At 42.2% G+C, this 20,458-nt stretch overlaps 1 long non-coding RNA gene across 1 annotated transcript in view; it reads left to right on the forward strand.

Moving 5' to 3' along the window:
* Positions 1-10,501, forward strand: part of LOC134729911 (uncharacterized) — a 76,383-nt gene extending 65,882 nt beyond the window's left edge. The window contains exons 3-4 of the long non-coding RNA XR_010111471.1: positions 5,435-5,554; positions 7,866-10,501. This is a non-coding gene — a long non-coding RNA (uncharacterized LOC134729911). The remainder of the gene's footprint in view (positions 1-5,434; positions 5,555-7,865) is intronic.
* The last annotated feature ends 9,957 nt before the right edge of the window (positions 10,502-20,458 follow it).

The following is a 20,458-nucleotide window of genomic DNA, read 5'->3' on the forward strand; positions in this document are numbered from 1 at the left end:
CCTGACCTCAGGTGATTTGCCTGCCTTGGCCTCCCACAGCGCTGCGATTACAGGCGCGAGCCACCGCTCCCGGCCTGAAGAGAACCATTTACCTCAAATTTCACAAATAATTTAAATGTGAATAACTTGGTAATGGAAACAATTACTTCTGCTGTGAAAGAATTTATTAATGTTACCACTGGGCTCTACTTGCTGCTGCTGCTGCTGTGTGTGTGTGTGTGTGTGTGTGTGTATCCACTTTCATCTCCCCTAATAAATTTTAGATTGGCAAGAAACAAAAACACAAAAATGTCAACCCTAAAGACTAATGCTTTTATAATATCCTATCATATGATACAAACTAGCATCTAGAACTTTGCCTTAAAATTGTTACAATAGCCGGGCGCGGTGGCTCCTGCCTGTAATCCCAGCACTTTGGGAGGCTGAGGCGGGCGGATCACGAGGTCAGGAGATTGAGACCATCCTAGCCAACATGGTGAAACCCCGTCTCTATTAAAAATAGAAAAATTAGCCGGGCGTGGAGGCGCGTACCTGTAACCTCAGCTACTCGGGAGGCTGAGGCAGGAGAATTGCTTGAACCCAGGAAGTGGAGGTTGCAGTGAGCCAAGATTGTGCCACTGCACTCCAGCCTGGGCGACAGAGCCAGACTCCGTCTCAAAAAAAAACAAAAAATTGTTACAATAAAGAGTAGGCTAATGTTCTGCTTTTCTGCTTTTCTCCCAGTTTCTTTTCTTTCTTTTCTCTTTTCTTTTCTTTTCCTTTTTCTTTTTCTTTTCTTTTCTTTTTTTTGAGACAGATTCTTGCTCTGTTACCCAGGCTGGAGTGCAGTGGCACGATCTCAGCTCATTGCAACCTCCATCTCCGGGGTTCAAGCGATTCTCCTGCCTCAGCCTCCTGAGTAGCCGGGATTACAGGCATGAGCCACCGCGCACGGCTAATTTTTGTATTTTTAGCAGAGACGGGGTTTCTCCCTGTTGGCCAGGCTGGTCTCTAACTCCTAACCTCAGGTGATCCGCTGCCTCGGTCTCCCAAAGTGCTGGGATTATAGGCATGAGCCACCGCACCTGGCCTTTTCTCCCAGTTTCTTTTCTTTTTCTTTTTTTTGAGAGGGAGTCTCGGTCCAGGCTGGAGTGCAGTGGCGCAATCTCGGCTCACTGCAAGCTCCGCCTCCCAGGTTCACGCCATTCTCCTGCCTCAGCCTCCCAAGTAGCTGGGACTACAGGCACCCGCCACCACACCCGGCTAATTTTTTGTATTTTTAGTAGAGACGGGGTTTCACCGTGTTAGCCAGGATGGTTTCAATCTCCTGACCTCGTGTTCCGTCCGTCTCGGCCTCCCAAAGTGCTGGGATTACAGGCGTAAGCCACCACGCCCAGCCTTTTCTCCCAGTTTCTAAAACTGCATGTTTGCACACCAATGTAACATACAACAAACATTTTATAAGACTACTAAAAAATGGCAGTTTGTTAAAGTCTTTGATATATCATGTAGCTCTTGAAGTCATTGGAATTAAATGATAAATGATACTATTGTTAATATAAGTCTTATGATATTAGTCAAAACTTTGCTCAAGTTGAAACTTTCGGTATTATAAATTCTCACTTTCAGTATTATATGTTTCTTCAGTCAGTGGTTTGAAACTTGTGTCAAAAAGATGAGAAAATGTAGGGTAAGATGTATTCATTAAAATAACAGTTCAACAATTTATGCAGAGATTAAATGTGTTTAATTTAGATTACATGAGAACTTGGGTCAGTGTATTTCTATTATTAGAAGAAAAATCCAGAACATAGTACCATATATTCCCAGGCCACACGAGCCAAGGATCATCTTACATCAAGTCTGCCCTGGTCATGTGGAAAATGAGCATGTTTAAGACCATTTTATATTTTTAGGGATACAAAAAACTAAATGTAGCAGAAAAGTTGATAGTCAGTGCTAAATAATATTCCTACATCTCACTTAGCATGCAGTGCAACTGACCTTCATCAGACCAAGTTCCCCCGAAGTCACAATAATCTTTGTGATAATTGGGGGATTTTAGTTACTGAATGAGGACAGAGCCGATATATTGTTCCTTCAGCTCAATAGTATCTCCGGAACTTATTTTTATTTTTATTTATTTTATTTTATCTTATTTTTGAGACAGTGTAGTCTTGCTCTGTTGCCCAGGCTGGAGTGCAGTGGTGCAATCTTGGCTCACTGCAACCTCTGCCTCCCGGGTTCAAGCGATTCTCCTGCCTCAGCCTCCTGAGTAGCTGGGATTACAGATGTGCGCCACCACACCTGGCTAATTTTTTGTACTTTTAGTAGAGATGGGGTTTCACCATATTGGCCAGGCTGGTTTCAAACTCCTGACCTCAGGTGATCTACCCACCTTGACTTCCCAAAGTGCTGGGATTACAGGCGTGAGCCACCACACCCGGCCTCTGGAGCTTATTTTTAAAGATTAATTGTAAAACTTTAACGTAGGAAATGCCCTTTTGTAAGCAAGTTTATGTCTACCATTCAAATTTAATAATTAGACTGAAAATAAACCAAATCCACTTATCGAGAGAAGCTCGATCTTATTTACAAATGGAACTACAGTGTCAGGTTCAATGACTGCATTTTGGAAAACATACAACTTAGGAGGATGTTGATTTCTTCTTAATTGACTTTTTTTTTTTTTTGTGGGGGTGCTTCTCAGTACTTCTAAACTATCAGTGCGTGGTCCATGCAATTAGATTTTTAGCAACACAATTCACAAGAAAACTTAATTCTATTTTCTAGTAATTCACTTATTCTTTAGTTTAAAAATATGGGTTTATCTCTCATATACTCACAGCAAAGTCATTATCTCATGAAGTACTGCCTTTTTTTGAGAACTGAAACTACCCCTTTTACTGAAATTTTAATAATTTAATTCACTTTGGATAAAAGTTATTCTAACATGTACTATATAGTTTCTGGTTCTTTATAATATCATTAAAAAATAAAAAATAATTCTGGGTGTGGTGGCTCATGCCTGTTATCTATGCCTGTTATCTAAGCACTTTGGGAGGCTGACGTGAGAGGATCACTTGAGTCCAGGAGTTCAAGACCAGCCTGGGCAACACAGGGAGACTTTGTCTCTAAAATAATAAAAATAAATTGGCCATGCATGGTGTTGCACACCTGTAGTTCCAGCTACTCAGGAGGCTGAGGTGGGAGGATCATTTGAGTTCAGTAGGTCAAGGCTGCAGTGACCCATGATTGCATCACTGCACTGCAGCCTGGGTGACCAAGTGAGACTCTGTCTCAATAATTAAAAAAAAAAAGCCCGGGTACAGTGGCTCACACCTGTAATCCCAGCACTTTGGGAGGCCAAGGTAGGCGGATCACGAGGTCAGGAGTTCGAGACCAGCTTGGTCAATATGGTGAAACCCTGTCTCTACTAAAAATACAAAAATTAGCCAGGCATGGTGGCCTGCTTCTGTAGTTCGAGCTCCTCGGAAGGCTGAGTTAGGAGAATCACTTGAACCCGGGAGGTGGAGGTTGCAGTGAGCTGACACGCACTACTGCACTCTAGCCTGGGAGACAGAGAGAGAGTCTGTCTCAAAAAAATAAAATAAAATAAAATAAAATAATAATAAAACAAGTTCCTGAACCCCTGCCATATGAAAACTGATTCTATTTTTGTATTTTCTCAGACCTTGTGCCATATGGATGCAGTTGTAAAATAGAAATTATTTTAAAATACAATCGATATGATTTAATTACTGCAGAGTGGTTCCAGACATTGAATACTGTCTTAGCCCTTTTCTGCTGCTATAACAGAATGCCACAGACCGAGTAATTTATACAGAAAACATTATTTGGCTCATGGTTCTAGAGACTGGGAAGTCCAAGAGCATGGTGCTGACAGCTAGTGAGGTCTTTCTTGCTGCTTTATCCCATAGTGGAAAACATCACATGGTGAGCAAGCTCTCATCATGGAGAGGGGATATGGGGCCAAACTCATCCTTTTCTCAGGGGCCCACTCCCATGATAACTAATCCACTCCTGTGATAGTGGCATTCATTAATTCACTTATAAGGCATACCCTTATGACCTAATCATTTCTTAAAGGCCCCACTTCCCAACACTGTTACGGTGGCAATTACATTTTCACGTGAGTTTTGAAGGGGATATTCAAACCATAGCAAATATGAACACTATTTTTTAACAGGGCCTCTGATTTTTATTACAATTATGATATTACATTGGGAATACTACAAACACTATGGATTTTAATTCCAACAAGGCATTTGACAAGTCTCTTGGGATGGATAGACTTCTGGGCAAAAAAAAAAAAAAATGTTGGTAAGATGAGAGTTCATTGGTGTATTCATAACTGCAGAAATGACCACAAGAGTCTGAAATTTCAAAATTAAAATAACATTGTGTGCTTTCCCTTGATTAAAAAGATAACATAGGCTCGCCATAGACATTTTGGAAAACATAGCTAAGTACAAAAAAGAAAATGAAAGTCACAAGCAAACCCAAACCCAAACCCACATCTAACCACTCTTTTTTTTTTTTTTTTTTGAGACAGAGTCTCGCTCTGTTGCCCAGGCTGGAGTGCAGTGGTGCGATCTTGGCTCACTGCAAGCTCCACCTCCCAGGTTCATGCCATTCGCCTGCCTCAGCCTCCTGAGTAGCTGGAACTACAGGCACCTGCCATCATGCCTGGCTAATTTTTTGTATTTTTAGTAGAGACGGGGTTTCACCGTGTTAGCCAGGATGGTCTGGATCTCCTGACCTCATGATCCTCCTGTCTCGGCCTCCCAAAGTGCTGGCATTACAGGCATGAGCCACCGCACCCGGTCCATAACCACTCTTAACATTTTTGTAGATATATTAATATTCTATGAAGTCATATGTTCTCTTTTGGGTGAAAATTTTTTCTCTTAGTACATTCATGAATGTATTTTCATGTTACTAGTCATTCTTCCACAATATCATTTTAAATAAATGCATAGTTTTATTAGGTATAGGTACCCTAATATATTTAGCAAATCCTCTGTAGTTTTTCCTTTTTTTGGTTATTTAAATTAGGACTATATATTGACTTTTTCAAAGACCTTTTCAACACCTGTTAAGTTGATCAAATGGCTTTTCTCCTTTAACTTTTTGTCATGGTAAAATATTTTTAATGTCAAATCATTTTTGCATTTCTGGAAATCCCCTTATTTGGTTCTGGTGTTAATTATAGTTTGTTTTACTTATAGAAATTTCAAACATACTCCAGAGTCTAGAGAATGACATAGTGAATCCTATGTTACCTATGCCCAAATTCAGTAATTATCACTACTCTTGTTTCATCTGTTCTCTCCCTCTTCCCTTTTTGGTTGAGTATTTTAAAGCAAATCCTAGAAATCTACCATTTTACCCCTAAAATCAGAACTTTTAATTAATTTATTTATTATTTTAGGCAGAGTCTTTCTGTCACCCAGGCTGGAGTGTAGCGGCGCGATCTTGGCTCACTGCAACCTTCGCTTCCCGGGTTCAAGTGATTCTCCTGCCTCAACTTACCGAGTAGCTCGGATTACAGGTGCGCATCATCATGCCCAGCTAATTTTTGTATTTTTAGTAGAGATGGGGTTTCACCATGTTGGCCAGGCTGGTCTCGAACTCCTGACCTCAGGTGATCCGCCCACCTGGGCCTCCCAAAGTGCTGCGATTACAAGCGTGAGCCACTGCACCCTGCCAAAATCCTAACTTTTTAAGCACAAGCACACAATGCCATTATCACATGTAGCAAAAGTGCCAATTAATAATCATCTTGGCCGGGCACGGTGGCTCGCGCCTGTAATTCCAGCACTTTGGGAGGCCGAGGCAGGCAGATCACGAGGTCAGGAGATCTTGAGGTCAGGAGATCAAGTAGCTGTAGTCCCAGCTACTCGGGAGGCTGAGGCAGGAGAATGGGGTGAACCCTCGGGGGCGGAGCCTACAATGAGCCAAGATCGCACCACTGCACTCCAACCTGGGCGACAGTGAGACTCTGTCTCAAAAAATAAAAAATAAATAAAAATCAAAATCATCTCATAGGGTCACGATTAATGACCTAAGTTCAATTTTCTCCAATTGGCTCCAATATTGTTTCTTTTTTTGTGTGTGAATTGTTGGTTTAAAGCAGTCTCTTAATCAACAACAGCTCTCTCTTTTCATTTTTTTCATGCTTTGTTGAAGAAATGGGGTCACCGGTGCATCTCCTATATTCAAGAGTTGGTTGATTGCATCTTTGTGGTTATAAATGCATCCCTTCTCCCCTGCATTTCCTATTACTTGGCGGTTAGACCTAGAGGCCTGATTAGATTAAAGTTCAAGACTATTCCATGCATGGTTCTGTATCGTTGATTTTGTACCACATGACAAGGCACATAAAATTTGGTTATCCTACTTTTAGTGATCTCAGTATTGATAAGTGATTTCAGGTGTTAGAGTCGGATCCAGCCATTATAATGTTTCCTAATTGTGTATCATTTTAATCTGTAGCATTAGATTTGATTGATCACATTTTATATAGGCTTTTTTTTTTTTTTTGAGACTGAGTCTTGCTCTGTCGCCCAGGCTGGAGTGCAGTGGTGCAATCTCGGCTCACTGCAAGCTCCACCTCCTGGGTTCACGCCATTCTCCTGCCTCAGCCTCCCAAGTAGCTGGGACTACAGGCGCCCACCACCTCGCCTGGCTAATTTTTTTGTATTTTTAGTAGAGATGAGGTTTCACCGTGTTAGCCAGGATGGTCTCGATCTCCTGACCTTGTGATCTACCTGCCTCGGCCTCCCAAAGTGCTGGGATTACAGGCGTGAGCCACCGTGCCCGGCCACATTTTATATAGGCTTTTAAAAACATTTACAGTCCATAAGTAAGCTAATTCTCTTGCTTTTTTTCTGTGCATTATTTTAATAGCTAAAGGCAACAGGATTAAAGAGTAGGGAATCCAAAGAGGGTGGTACTTTGATGTTAGGCTACCTGGTTACCATCTCAGAAGGCCTTCATCACCTTTTTTGAGATAGGCATAAAGCTCTAGTTCCTTAGGGGGAAACTGGCAAAAATACCATCAGAATCAGAGCAGATGCCCATCCCAAGAATGAGGAGCACAATTTGGAGGGATGTTAAATGTGCAGGCAGCCCTTCATTCTCCAGGTAGTCACCGGGATCTTGATTTCCAGAGCTGGTTAGTGTCAAGAGACTCTGAGGGGAACACTGCAAGAACCCTCTCTGCAGTCTGACTGCGAGAGCCGTCATCCTATCCAGAAACATAAAGGTGCATTTCTTTCTTTCTAGATCACAAAGAGTTAATCATTTTGAACTGGTTGTTGTTTCAGGACTTCAACAGTTCACCATTTTTTTCTCACTGCTTCCTGTCTGGAGATTTGTTTTTTTCTTTGCGAGTAGATAATTTAAGAAATAGTTCTCATTGCCAGAAGGCTGACTCCTTGACAGGAAAGACATTAAATTTTATGCAAATCTGTGTGTGTGTGCTTTATCATGCACTTGGGTTTATCTTGGCAGTTGACATCCTAATGCTCAAAGGGAGTTGTGAGATGGCTTTCAGAAGCATGGTCTCTAGGGTTATGGGACACATAAAATCAGTGGGCAGCCTTTCCCACTATCTTCCCTTTCCCTCATTCTGTTTTTGACCTGGGCCTCTAGATTCGAGATCATTCCTTATCTTATTGCTAAAATCCTGATGCTTTGGGTAATGCGCTTTAAGAATGTTTTAAACCTCTGCCAACAACTTTATCCTGACTATCCAGGCAGGTTCATTACTGAGGTTAGTTTAAGATCTGGTTTCAAAGCCTGCCTTTCTTTGTTCAATCATTACTTGCTAAACATTTATTGAACCCTCCTTGTGCTAGGTCCTGGCTAATGCTGGGAAAACACCAAGCTGAAGAAGACATGTTTCCTGCCCTCCAGCAAAGAGATAGAGTCCAAGCAAATAACTACAACAGATGTGAACGCGGAAGCACAAAGGAAGGAGAAGCTAATGCTTCCTGGGAGAGGTGACATTTCTTCTGGGTTTCGATACTTCTTCTAGTCCTCTCACATCTTAAATCTCCATTCTCAGTATTCTCAGTGGAGCATTTTATTCTGCTTTTATGATTTGGGGCAAAAAGAAGAGAATCTTGATGAAGTACTTCTAGAAAGACTGGCCGAAAAGACTCTGAAAGACTTTCTCAGGAGTAAGAAACAACACAACTTTCTTAATATTCCTGTGCTGTTTTCACATGCAAAAAATATTTTCCCCCTCCTACCTCATCGGTAGGGCAATGGACAAAATGGCTTTTCTTATAGTAAATAGCATGTTCCATGTAAAACGAGGCCATGATCTCCCTTTTTTGCACTTCAAAATATTTTAAAATTGCTGGATTATTTTTTCCTCTCCATTCTTCCTTCTGTGGCTTGACAATTACTAAAGCTGGTATGATTGGTAACACGACTCAAGTTAGAGGAAGTCTTTTTTTTTCTTGAGATGGGAGTCTGGCTCTGTCTCCCAGGTTGGAGTGCAGCAACTGCGAACTCGGCTCACTGCAAACTAGAGGAGGCCTTTTTTTTAAAATCAAAGAGCCTCTTTTAAAATTATCACCCATTGGGAATATGCTGTGGGGAGGTCTCTCACAGCAGTGTGAAAGAGCACATTATCTTTTTTTTTTTTTTTTTTTGAGACTGAGTTTCGCTCTGTCACCCAGGCTGGAGTGCAGTGACGTGATCTCGGCTCACTGCAAGCTCTGCCTCCCGGGTTCACGCCATTCTCCTGCCTCAGCCTCCCGAGTAGCTGGGACTACAGGCGCCCGCCACCATGCCAGGCTAATTTTTTGTATTTTTAGTCGAGAGGGGGTTTCACCGTGTTAGCCAGGATGATCTCGATCTTCTGACCTCGTGATCTGCCCGTCTCAGCCTCCCAAAGTGCTGGGATTACAGGCGTGAGCCACCGCGCCCGGCAAGAGCACATTATCTTGTATGTGCCTGTAGCCCATCTGCAGACATGAAACCCAAGTCCCTGTTCTCCCAGGTGCAATGGAAACATCTCCACTCCTGCGGATGAACTGAATAAGGGATAGTGAAGCATATTTTTAAATGTTTGCTATTGCTCGTTAGCCACAGTAGGAATTTCAATACCAGTGGCAGTGGGATCCCTCATTTTATTGTAGATGCCTTTTTTCATTTCAGCTTACAAAGCTTCCCTCCGTTGGAGGGTGGGGGCCAGAGAAATAAAATGGAAGGCAAAGGGGGGATGCGCTGCGATTTTTCTGCTCATTGTCTCATTTTGAAACTGCCCCAACTGTATAGAACTTCTAGGAAGCCCGTACATGTCGGCACATTCCCGGGGAAGAATGCTTCTCTTAGGAGCCAGTGCCTTAAGAAGTTTCTTCCATGTTGCACTGGCGTGCATGTCTGCTTAAATCGCCACTCTCCTCATGACATTTGGCAGGACTAGGAAGTTCACGTGTCAGTCCCGATATTGGCCCACGTGACCCCATCCCCAAAGACAGGCAATGAACCCCTGTGTTTTTATGCCATATGAACTGAGAAGTAGACGCATTCTGTGTAATGGATACACACTGAGGCTGCAATTTTTGAAAAGTCATTGTTTTGACTTCCCTATATTCACATCGAATAACGCTTTTAGTCTTTGCCCTCAGTACTCTAGAAGGGGCTATATAGCCTGTTTTTGTATTTGTGGGAAAAAGACTAGAAGCTGGGCAAAATGCCACCAGGAAGACTAACATGGCGACATGATCCCAAGGGAAACTGAGGTCTCACACTGTCCAGCAACAGAAGGAGGTTGAATTCTGGAGGAGGTTTAATTTTTTAAAAACTCAAACTAATAAAAGATGTTCACAAATATTAAATATTTTTATTTGGACTCTGTGTGTGTTTTAAAATTTTTATTATCAACATAAAAATATATATGCTGGTATCTGTTGGGATCCAGTTAGGAAAAGAGAAACCATACTGGATGTTTTAAACGGAGGCGGGTAAATACAAGGAATTACTAGCCTGAAAAAAAAAAAAGGATAGCGAACTAACCAAGAGATTATGAAAATCATAAGTAGCTACCATCCCTACAGCTATGAGGAGCCACTGCCTCAGACTGGGGTTTGGGGAGAGGCCGTGGCTTAGTTGTTATTGAGGCTGCTGAGAGGGTGTCACACAGCTGTGCCCAGTCACTGAGAGCACCTGCCCAGCTGGCTCAAGCCTCTGCAGAGGTGCCTCATGGCTATGCTAGAAACTGTGTGGGCTTCTAGGAGGCCACTGTGCAGCTGATGTCCAGACCCAGAGGGGATTTGGCCTGGCCATCCTCGGGGTGCCAAAAGATGCTAGAGGCTTTGCTGTGCCTGTGCTGGAGAGATGCTGACGATGGCCAAAGGCAGGAAAAGTATCTCCTCTCCCCTTCTCCCTTTCACGGTTCCCTCAATGCCTCTCACTGGCAGAATTTAACTGGAGAAAGTTGGTAAAAAGAGTCTTAGAAATGTGGTTCGTGGCCAGGCATGGTGGCTCACACTTGTAATCCCAGCACTTTAGGAGGCCGAGGCAGGCGGATCACCTGAGATCAGGAGTTCGAGGCTAGCCTGGCCAACATGGTGAAACCCCATTTCTACTAAAAAATACAAAAATTAGCCAGGCGTGGTGGCACGCACCTGTAGTCCCAGCTACTCGGGAGGCTGAGGCAGGAGAATCACTTGAGCTCGGGAGGTGGAGGTTGCAGTGAGCCGAGAGCACCAGCTTGGGCGACAGAGCAAGACTGTCTATAAAAAGAAAAGAAATGTGGTTCTCATATCCCTAACCCCAGCATCACAGAGCACTGTGTAGAAGCTGCATCTAGGGCTGAGAGGCGGTAGGTGAATAAGCATCACAGATCCTCCCGTTGGGTACCAAGCATCCACATATCATCCTCTACCCATTTGAAAACTTCTCTACTGCAGGAATAGTAACTTCATGCTTCTGGTAGCAAGTTGTAACTTCCCTTTGAAAACATGCTTTCAACTTCTACCCCTAAAATGGAGTTACAAATCTCTTAACACTCTTCACATTCATCTCTGGGTGATGTTAATTATTGTTTTTATTCATAAGAGAATATATATATATATATAGTGTATATACATTTATATACTCTTTATATATTATAAAGTTAATTATCACCAACGTGTTTATATAAAATATTTGAAAGTTAGGAGGAAAAAAAGAAGAGAAACAAATGAAGACAAAAGTATTCGTATCCACTACTTTATTTCTGGAACTGGTCACAAAGCCACAGTTAATATTTATAAATTCCTTTTTCTACTACCTATTCTACATTTCCCTTGCTTTCAGCCAGCTGGTCAGTATTCTTTATCTAGTGAAGTGACCCGGAAGGGTCTGAGTTTTTTTTCAGCCCCCCACCTTTATTTTTTTTTATTTATTTTTATTTTTGGATGGGGGCTCACTCTGTCACCAGGCTGGAGAACAGTGGCGCAATCTCAGCTCACTGCAAACTGCGCCTCCCGGGTTCAAGCCATTCTCCTGCCTCAGCCTCCTGAGTACTTGGGATTACAAGCGCACACCACCACACCTGGCTAATTTTTGTATTTTTAGTAGAGGAAGGGTTTCACCAGGTTGGCCAGGCTGGTCTCAAATTCCTGACCTCAAATGATTCACCCACCTCGGCCTCCCAAAGTGCTGGGATTGCAGGCGTGACCCACTGCACCCAGCCCAAAGCCCTGTCTTTATCAGGCATAAAAAATGACAGAGATGCCTTAGAGAGTCCCTTCAGCTCCAGATCTAGTATGCCCCGGCCACACTGTGCAGCAGCCAATACAGCTAAACAGAAGCAATCACCCCAACCAGTGCAGTAACCTCTTCCTTTGTCTGTTCGTTCAGTGACACAAGGAACCGAAATTGCCAGATGGTAATCTCAACTTCCAATTCAATAGAACAATTGTTGTCTCCCTGCTAGAATCATTCTTCCTTTAGGAACCAAGCTCTCTAACAAGTGGAACACAAAGCTATGGGAATAGGAAGCAAAAATTCTATAAGTGGGTTATTAGGAGGAACAGTGAGAGCAACTATTGTCATTTTTACCTCTTTATTTCCAGAACCATAGATTCTGGCTATGGGGAAAGAAGCACCACGTATTGGTCACAGTTTTAAGTGCATATACTGCATCTCGTAGGATAGTGATTTCACCCCACAGATGTTCTCTCAACTGAGTCGTTAGGAGACCATTCTACCTTTTCTCTGAGGCCAGATCCTTTTTTTTTTTTTTTTTGAGACAGAGTCTCACTCTGTCACTCAGGTTGGAGTGTAGTGGAAGCTATCTCGGCTCGCTGCAACCTCCACCCCTTGGGTTCAAGTGATTCTCCTGCCTTAGCCTCCCATGTAGCTGGGATTACAGGCATGCACCACCATGCCTGGCTAATTTTGTGTATTTTTAGTAGTGATGGGGTCTCACCATGTTGGCCAGCCTGGTCTCAAACTCCTGACCTCAGGTGATCCACCTGCCTTGGCCTCCCAAAGTGCTGGGATTACAGGCGTAAGCCACCACGCCCAACCGAGGCCAGATCTTTCTAAGAGTTAGTGATAAGACCAGTGAGTTCCATGGGCATGAGCCCATTGCTATACTTTTTTCTTTTCTTTTTTAATGAGTTCCTTAGCCTGAACAATGTTGCGTGGGATACCATGAAGGTGGATAAGGCAATCCATAAGTCCATGGATAGTGTGTTGGCAGAAATATTGCAACCAAATAAAACAAATCAATATCCAGATTAAGTGTCTATTCTGGGGAAGACAACTAGAGCTCCTCATGATGGAAGTGGTTCAGTGCCGCTGGTGCCTGGATTGTCCCCCTTCCCTACCAAATGGTGGTATAATAGAAGCGTGTGTTGGCCTCTGCTACTGTCAGCTTAAGCACTTAATGGTGGTGGTGAGCAGATCACCAATGGGAAGTCTATGGTGCTGAGCCTATATGCAGCCTTTGTCCTTGCTAGCATGGTCTTTTGTATATGAATCTATTGAGCAAGTACCTGTTTGGAGAAATAAGCTGACAGACATCCATTGAATAAGCCATCCTTCCTACCTGATTATTGAGAGCTCTGTAGCAGATGCCTTTGTGAGCATTCGCACAACACTTAAATACCCTCATGCTCTGACAGTTAAGAGGTCCATCTACATACTGCTTTGCAGACAATCTTCTAATCCTTTCTTTCTAAATTCCTGATTGTTCAGCCAAACCATTAGCCATTATACACGAAGCAGTAAACGTCCATCCGTATCTCAGGCCATCTCTCAATCCAAAGCGGACAAGGAGATAATGTTGCTTAAAGTCTTTCCACTGAAAGGATTTCTCTTTTCTTTTTCTTTCTTTTTTCTTTTCTTTTCTTTCTTTTTCTTTTTTTTTTTTTTGGTAGAGACAGAGTTTCACCATGTTGGCCAAGCTGGTCTTGAACTCCCAACGTCAGGTGATCCATCCAGCTCAGCCTCCCAAAGTGCTGGGATTACAGGCATGAGCCACTGCGTTCGGCCAGGATTTCTCTTTCTTAGTGTGTTTGTTTGTTTTAGCAGACTTCTGATCATGGCTATAATGCTCTATTCCTAGCTTGCCAGTGTACTGGAAAAAAAGAAATCTATAAACCAGATTCTTCTTCAACAATTTGTTCACAGGGAGATTGCCATAAAAACCTAACACTGGATGAAGGAAAGATGGCAATGCTGCAGAAGAATGTGCCATAGGAGCCCGAGCCTTCAGTACGCGTGACTACATTGTTGCTTCAGAATCTGCTGGAGTCTGGTTTGGTGTGTACCATTTCCACTTGGTGATGAAGTATTGCCATGCATGCTTAATTGTGTGGCCTAATGAATCAGATAACACCTAGTCAATTGTGGGCAGCTCAGGTGACATGGCCAGGTGTTCAGTCTCTATGAAGCTCAATAGTGGCCAGATGTGGTAGCTAAGGCCTGTAATCCCAGCACTTTGGGAGGCCTGGGGGGGTGGATCACTTGAAGCCAGGAGTTCAAGACCAGCCTGGCCAACATGGTGAAACCCTGTCTCTTCCAAAAATACAAAAATTAGCCGGATGTGATGGTGCACTCCTGTAATCCCAGCTACTCGGGAGGCTGAGGCAGGACAATTGCTTGGACCTGGGAGGCAGAGGTTGCAGTGAGCCAAGGTCACGCCACTGCACACCAGCCTGGGCGACAGAGCGAGGCTCTGTCTCAAAAAAACCCAAACCAACAAAGAAAGAAACAAACAAAAGCTCAATAGCAAGACAGGAGAAGTTTCTTAAAAGGAAAAGAGTTATCTAGAAAAGAGGCCACGTCTTTACTTCAAATGCTAGGAATATGCACATGGTTATCCTCTTAAGGTTTGCCATAGGCTCCACACAGCATCCCTGTTTACTATAGAAACATCAGGTGCTACTGGATCTGCTGGGCCACATGGCCCATGCCTTGCACGTGCTGGTGCTGGATGCGTCTACAGTCTACATTCCGGACTAGCTCTCAGTTGGTCACCACTCAAAGCTGGTTGTATTAATATTATGCTAAATTGGTCAGAGCAGCACACTCAAATGTGCCGTATCTTGCCTCCAAAATAGAGGCTAACACTGAAAATCTTTCTTTGTTATAGTTGGTGCAAGGTACCATCTTGTCTTTCACTTTGTGGGGAATATCTTAATATGATCCAGAATGGTAGATCTCTAGAAACTTCACTCAGGTAGCTGGCTTCTGGATTTCATGGGGTTAATATTTCTACCTTCCGACAAGCTTGTATCTTTTTTTCCTTTTTTTTTTTTTTTGAGACGGAGTGTCACTCTTGTTGCCCAGGCTGGAGTGCAATGGCGATCTTGGCTCACTGCAACCTCCGCCTTCCGGGTTCAAGTGATTCTCCTGCTTCAGCCTCCCGAGTAGCTGGGATTACAGGCATGCGCCACCATACTCGGTTAACTTTGTATTTTTAGTAGAGATGGGGTTTCTCCATGTAGGTCAGGATGGTCTCGAGCTCTGGACCTCAGGTGATCTGCCTGCCTTGGCCTCCCAAAGTGCTGGGATTACAGCTGTGAGGCAACGCGCCCAGCCTCTTGTATCTTAACTAGGCACCTGATATACATGCTACCTACTGTTCCTTAGATCTAGATATCATGATGTCCCCCATGCAGTCGACCAGTGTGATCTCTAGTGGAACCAAGGTTCCTGCACACTGGATTATGACATGAGACTCGACATAGCCTTGAGACAAGATGATAAAGGTGTCTTCTGGTAGTCCTTTTAAACTGATGTAGAGAAAAAAGCTTAAATTACTAGTTGCCAGAATATAGGACCATCATATAGAAGGCTGGGCTTGGACCTTAGAGACAATGGGAAAATAATTAAAATAATGTTCTTCACAATTAATAGAAAGTGGGAATATGCAATATGTAATGTGGTAGATGGGGGCGGGGATGGAAGAGACTTTAAAAAAATCCAGATATGATTGCTGGATCTTTATTTAAAAAACACAACGTTATATAACTTTTGTGCCCTTTTTTTTGCTAATTATAAAATGCTGTCACGTCTTTTAAGGATTATATGGAAAAGTATATGAATTAAATAAATGGAAAACAAACTCTATAAATGGTACAGGGTTATTGCTGTTTACTTTCGTCCTCAAACTAGACTTGTAAAATAGTTGGGCTAATGCTTAGCCTCATTGTGCAGATGAGGAAAGCAAGGCTTTCTGTATTTAGGTAACTTGTCTAAGTTCTCACAGCTGATCAGTAATAGAGTTTCAAACCAAAACCAGCTATCTTGATTGATACATTGATATTGGTGATATTGGCCAGCAGTGGTGGCTCACACCTGTAATCCCAGCACTTTGGGAGGCCAAGATGGGCAGATCATGATGTCAGGAGTTCGAGACCAGCCTGGCCAACATGGCAAAACCATGTCTCTACTAAAAATACAAAAATTAGTCGGGCATGGTAGCGGTCACCTGCAATACCAGCTACTCGGGAGGTTGAGGCAAGAAAATCGCTTGAACCTGGGAGGCAGAGGTTGCATGAGCAGAGATCGCACCATTGCACTCCAGCCTAGTGACAGAGCAAGACTCTGTCTCAAAATAAATAAATAAATAAAATAAAATAAAATAAAAATAAAAATAAGATAGTGTGATATTCTTACAATGTGTGCATATGTTTGCAAAATTGAGATATTAATTTATATTTTCTTGTTTTATTTTTCTCCTTTTTCCCCTCTCCAAATGCTAACCCAAGATTTGCTTTGGAAGAAAGAAAGCTGCAAATCCTAATCCAAGAATGCTTAGGAAGAAGGATAGAAGCAGAAACAGGAGAGAATGGAGAGACTCTTTAAGATGAAGAAAGAATGTTGGCCTTCAGCATGTTCTTCAAGTAAAGACCCATGCCCAGCACTCTTGAAGCATGTTGGTGAGGAGCTTGGAGAGGAATAACTATGTGGTAAGAGGCTGAACATTAGATTTGGAATCCTTCAGCCCTGGCAAAGATTTCTGTGCCAGGCTTGGCAGGAATCAACAGAGCTGTCTGACCTTAAGGGATCGCAGGAGTTTGGACATGAGTACACATATGGTGATCGCTATGAATTGAGGACAAGAGGCTAGGTCCAAATGAGGTGCTCTGGGTAAGTTCCCAGGGGCTTTTGCACAACATTGGAAGGCCCAGTAAGATGAGGACTTATAATCAAGTGTAGTTTGATTTTCTTTTCTTTTTTTTTTTTTTGAGACAGGGCCTCACTCTGTCACCCAGGCTGGAGTTCAGTGGTATGATCTTGGCTCACTGAAACCTCCACCTCCCTGCTTCAAGTGACTCTCCCACCTCAGCCTCCTGGATAACCGGGATTACAGGAACCCACCACTGTGCCCGGCTAATTTTTGTATTTTTAGTAGAGATGGGGTTTCACCATGTTGGTCAGGCTGGTCTTGAACTCCCGACCTCGGGTGATCCACCTGCCTCGGCCTCCCAAAGTGCTGGGATTACAGGCGTGAGCCACCGCACCCAGCTGTATTTTGATTTTCAACCAAAATGAAATATTGTGACATTTTTCATACATTCTTGTTTGTGGAGTAAAAGTCATACCTCCTACTTGTATATTTGTGGGTGCAGAAGAAGAAAGCAGGACAGCAATGGTGATGGGAGTGTGATTCTGGGTATTAGAAAGCTTGAGAATTTGCATCATATCACCAAGGGCTTAAAGGGAAAAGAATGACCTATTGTGCCCCTTAATGTCACTCTCAACTCCATATGTTTTCAGTTTATTATTGGTACGTGCCAATGGCTGATTCACTTAGCTGTTTGGAAGAGAGTGCTAACGAGGCCAAGGTCAGGGTTCTCATTTCCATACAGTCAAATACACTTAGTGAGAGTACTTCAGCTCCAGTCGCCACAGATTAAATCCCTAACTCTCACCAACTGTCTCACAGATATGTGTGCTGGGTTATTGGAGGCCAGGTGAGAGTGTGTGAATGGGTCAGCACAAAGCTTTACCACCACCAAGGACAAAAACAAAACAGATGTCCTGTTGACATCCCTGTAGTTTGTGTGAATGCTTATGAAGGAGAGAGCACGCTGCTGCCATGTGAACTAATTCACAAAACAAATACAGCAAGCCAAATTTCTCTAATTTTTGAAGAGAATCTGATACCATTTCACCCATAATGTAACACATGTTGTGGTGTAATTTACAAAAATAATGCAAATTTTAAGAAGCATATTTTAAAAATCTGCAAAATGAAGATGGGGATTCTAAGATTACCTTTTAAATATAAATTCTAGAAAAGCAATGTAATTAGAATTTGCCGGGTGCAGTGGTGCATGCCTGGAGTTCCAGCTACTTGGGAAGCTGAAGTGGGAGGATTGCTTGAGCCCAGGAGTTTGAGGCTGCAGTGAGCTAGGATCATGCCGCTGCCTGGACAACACAGTGAGACCCCTTCTTTAAAAAACTAAAAAAGAACACATAAGACTTTTAAAATATTTAATTATGATTTAATTTACGTACAATGCACTGACCTTAAGGGTTCATTTTGAGAACTTTGGCAATTGTATACACCCACATACCCACTACTCAAAACAACTCACTCTGTCACCGAGGCTGGAGTGCAGTGGTGCAATCTCAGCTCACTGTAACCTCCTCCTCCCAGGTTCAGGCAATTCTCCTGACTCAGCCTGTAAAGTAGCTGGGATTATAGGTGCCCGCCACCAGGCCCAGCTAATTTTTGTATTTTTAGTAGAGATGAGGTTTCACCATGTTGTCTAGGCTGGTCTCAAACTCCTGACCTCAGGCGACCTGCCCACCTAGGCCTCCCAAAGTGCTGGGATTAAAAATGAATCTTTTTTTTTTTTTTTTTTTTTTTTGAGATGGGGTCTCACTGTGTCACCCAGGCTGGAGTGCATTGGCATGATCTCGGCTCACTGCAACCTCCGCCTCCTGGGTTCCAGCAATTCTCCTGTCTCAGCCTCCTGAGTAGCTGGGACTACAGGCATGCACCACTATGCCCGGCTAATTTTTTTTTTTGTATTTTTTAGTAGAGATGGGGTTTCACCATGTTGGCCAGGCTGGTCTTGAACTCCTGACCTCAGGTGATCTACCCACCTCAGCTTCTCAAAGTGCTGGGATTATAGGCCTGAGCCACTGCACCCAACCAGTAATAGCATATTTTAGGTTTGTTTGTTTTTTTTTTTTTTTTTTTTTTTTTTTTTTTTTTTTTTTTTTTTTGCTCACAGGCATAGAGTAAATTGCACAGGAAACTTCTCTGATTGAATATTGGAGGTCATCTTTCGGTAAGTGTGGCACACAATGAATCTAGGCATCATAAATTCTAAGATGTAAATTACAAGAGCTTTGAAGTTTGAAATGATTCTCCTAGGCAATGCATTGCACAAAAGAGCAGAGTGGAAATGTCATCATTTATGTTTTATTTTGGAGAATATCATTTCCTCAATTCTTTCCTTCTCTACTTTGCTTTAGCAGATTTTGACATAAAAGAAACCTCATATTCTTTATAGATATAATGTGGAAGTCTAATATTTCAGAATTCAGAATAAAACTTTCTTTCGATGCCTTTAATAAGATCTTAAAGCATTTAAAAAGCATTAATTAAGCTTTACAAAGCAACTCTAAGATGATTTGATCAATTCAAAAACATAATTGTAAAGTCTGCACTCAACTTTCAATTACTATATGTCCCAGTGGAGAAAAAACATAGATAATACAAACCACAGATAATAACCAAACTATTTCTACTCAAGGAGCGATGGCACAGATACTTTTAAAAATGCAGCTAATTCCAAATAATTTATATTTGATCTTAGAATGCATTATATGATTTTCTTTCATGAAACCATGTGGAGATTTACTATTATAATTATGCTTTATTTAAATGAAAACTACAATTAATTCAGTCTCCATATACACCGATTATTGGAAGGAAGAAATATATAAAAATTACAGGCTGTGTGTCAGAAGGAAGTGGTCCACAGATGTGTATTTTTGCCTGTTTACAATCTAGAAAGTGAAGTCATCTACGTAAGGTTGCATTTCATAAAGGTTTAGAGATGAATGAGTTCTCTTAAACTACATCAGCCCAACTCATTTGATAAGTAACAATGAGGCCCACTAGAGTGACAAATGACCTGCTAGGGCTGTCTAATGACAGTATTATTTACAATCGAAAAAGAGAGCGAGAGAGCCTGAGCACAAAAGTCTAAATTTTTCACAACTGAAGAATGTTTGAATAAATTATGAGCCATCAACCTCATGCCATTCAACTGCCATTAAAAAGAAAAAGTAAGTAGATAGCAGCAGCCTTAACTGAGATCCCTTCTTCTAAGATAAGCCCTTCTCTATTTCCCATATCTGGGATGGAGGCCCCTTAGGGATTCTACCTTTGAGATTGAATATACCCTATTGTAATTATATACTTAATTGTATTTTCTCTGGGTGGTTCTAAGCTGTTTGAGGCTTGGGCAATCTTATTTATCATTTTATTCCCAGATCCTAGCCAAGTGCCTGGCCCATTATTATTGTTCATTAAATATTAATTTCAATGGAATAGAATGTCATTAATACCAACAAGAAAAATCAAGAAAAAATGTATTCACAGCTAAACACAAAGTCTCAGACTCTCTCCCTTTCTACAACTATGTCCTTCTATATTTAGCCCTGATCCTTTCTTATTGTGTTACTCAGCTTGTTACCCAAGAACCAGAGTGATGGCTTAGAGTGACAGGGTGCTGGGCTGTCACCAATCATACACAAAGTGGACATGGCATTGAGACGTAGTCATTTTGACAAAGAAGTGACATTTTGATACAGCCTAAAAACAAATTGTTAAATTTTCAGCTTTTAAAAAGGACCAGTAAATGTGTGCAACAGACACACTCACCTCAAACCTAAGCAAATCAAACCTCCTCAGGGACCCGTAGAGATGGATACAGCTGACAAGTTCAGTGGACAAGCCAGGGTGCAG

This window comes from Pan paniscus, chromosome 2, assembly GCF_029289425.2.
Source record: "Pan paniscus chromosome 2, NHGRI_mPanPan1-v2.0_pri, whole genome shotgun sequence".
Taxonomy (NCBI): domain Eukaryota; kingdom Metazoa; phylum Chordata; class Mammalia; order Primates; family Hominidae; genus Pan; species Pan paniscus.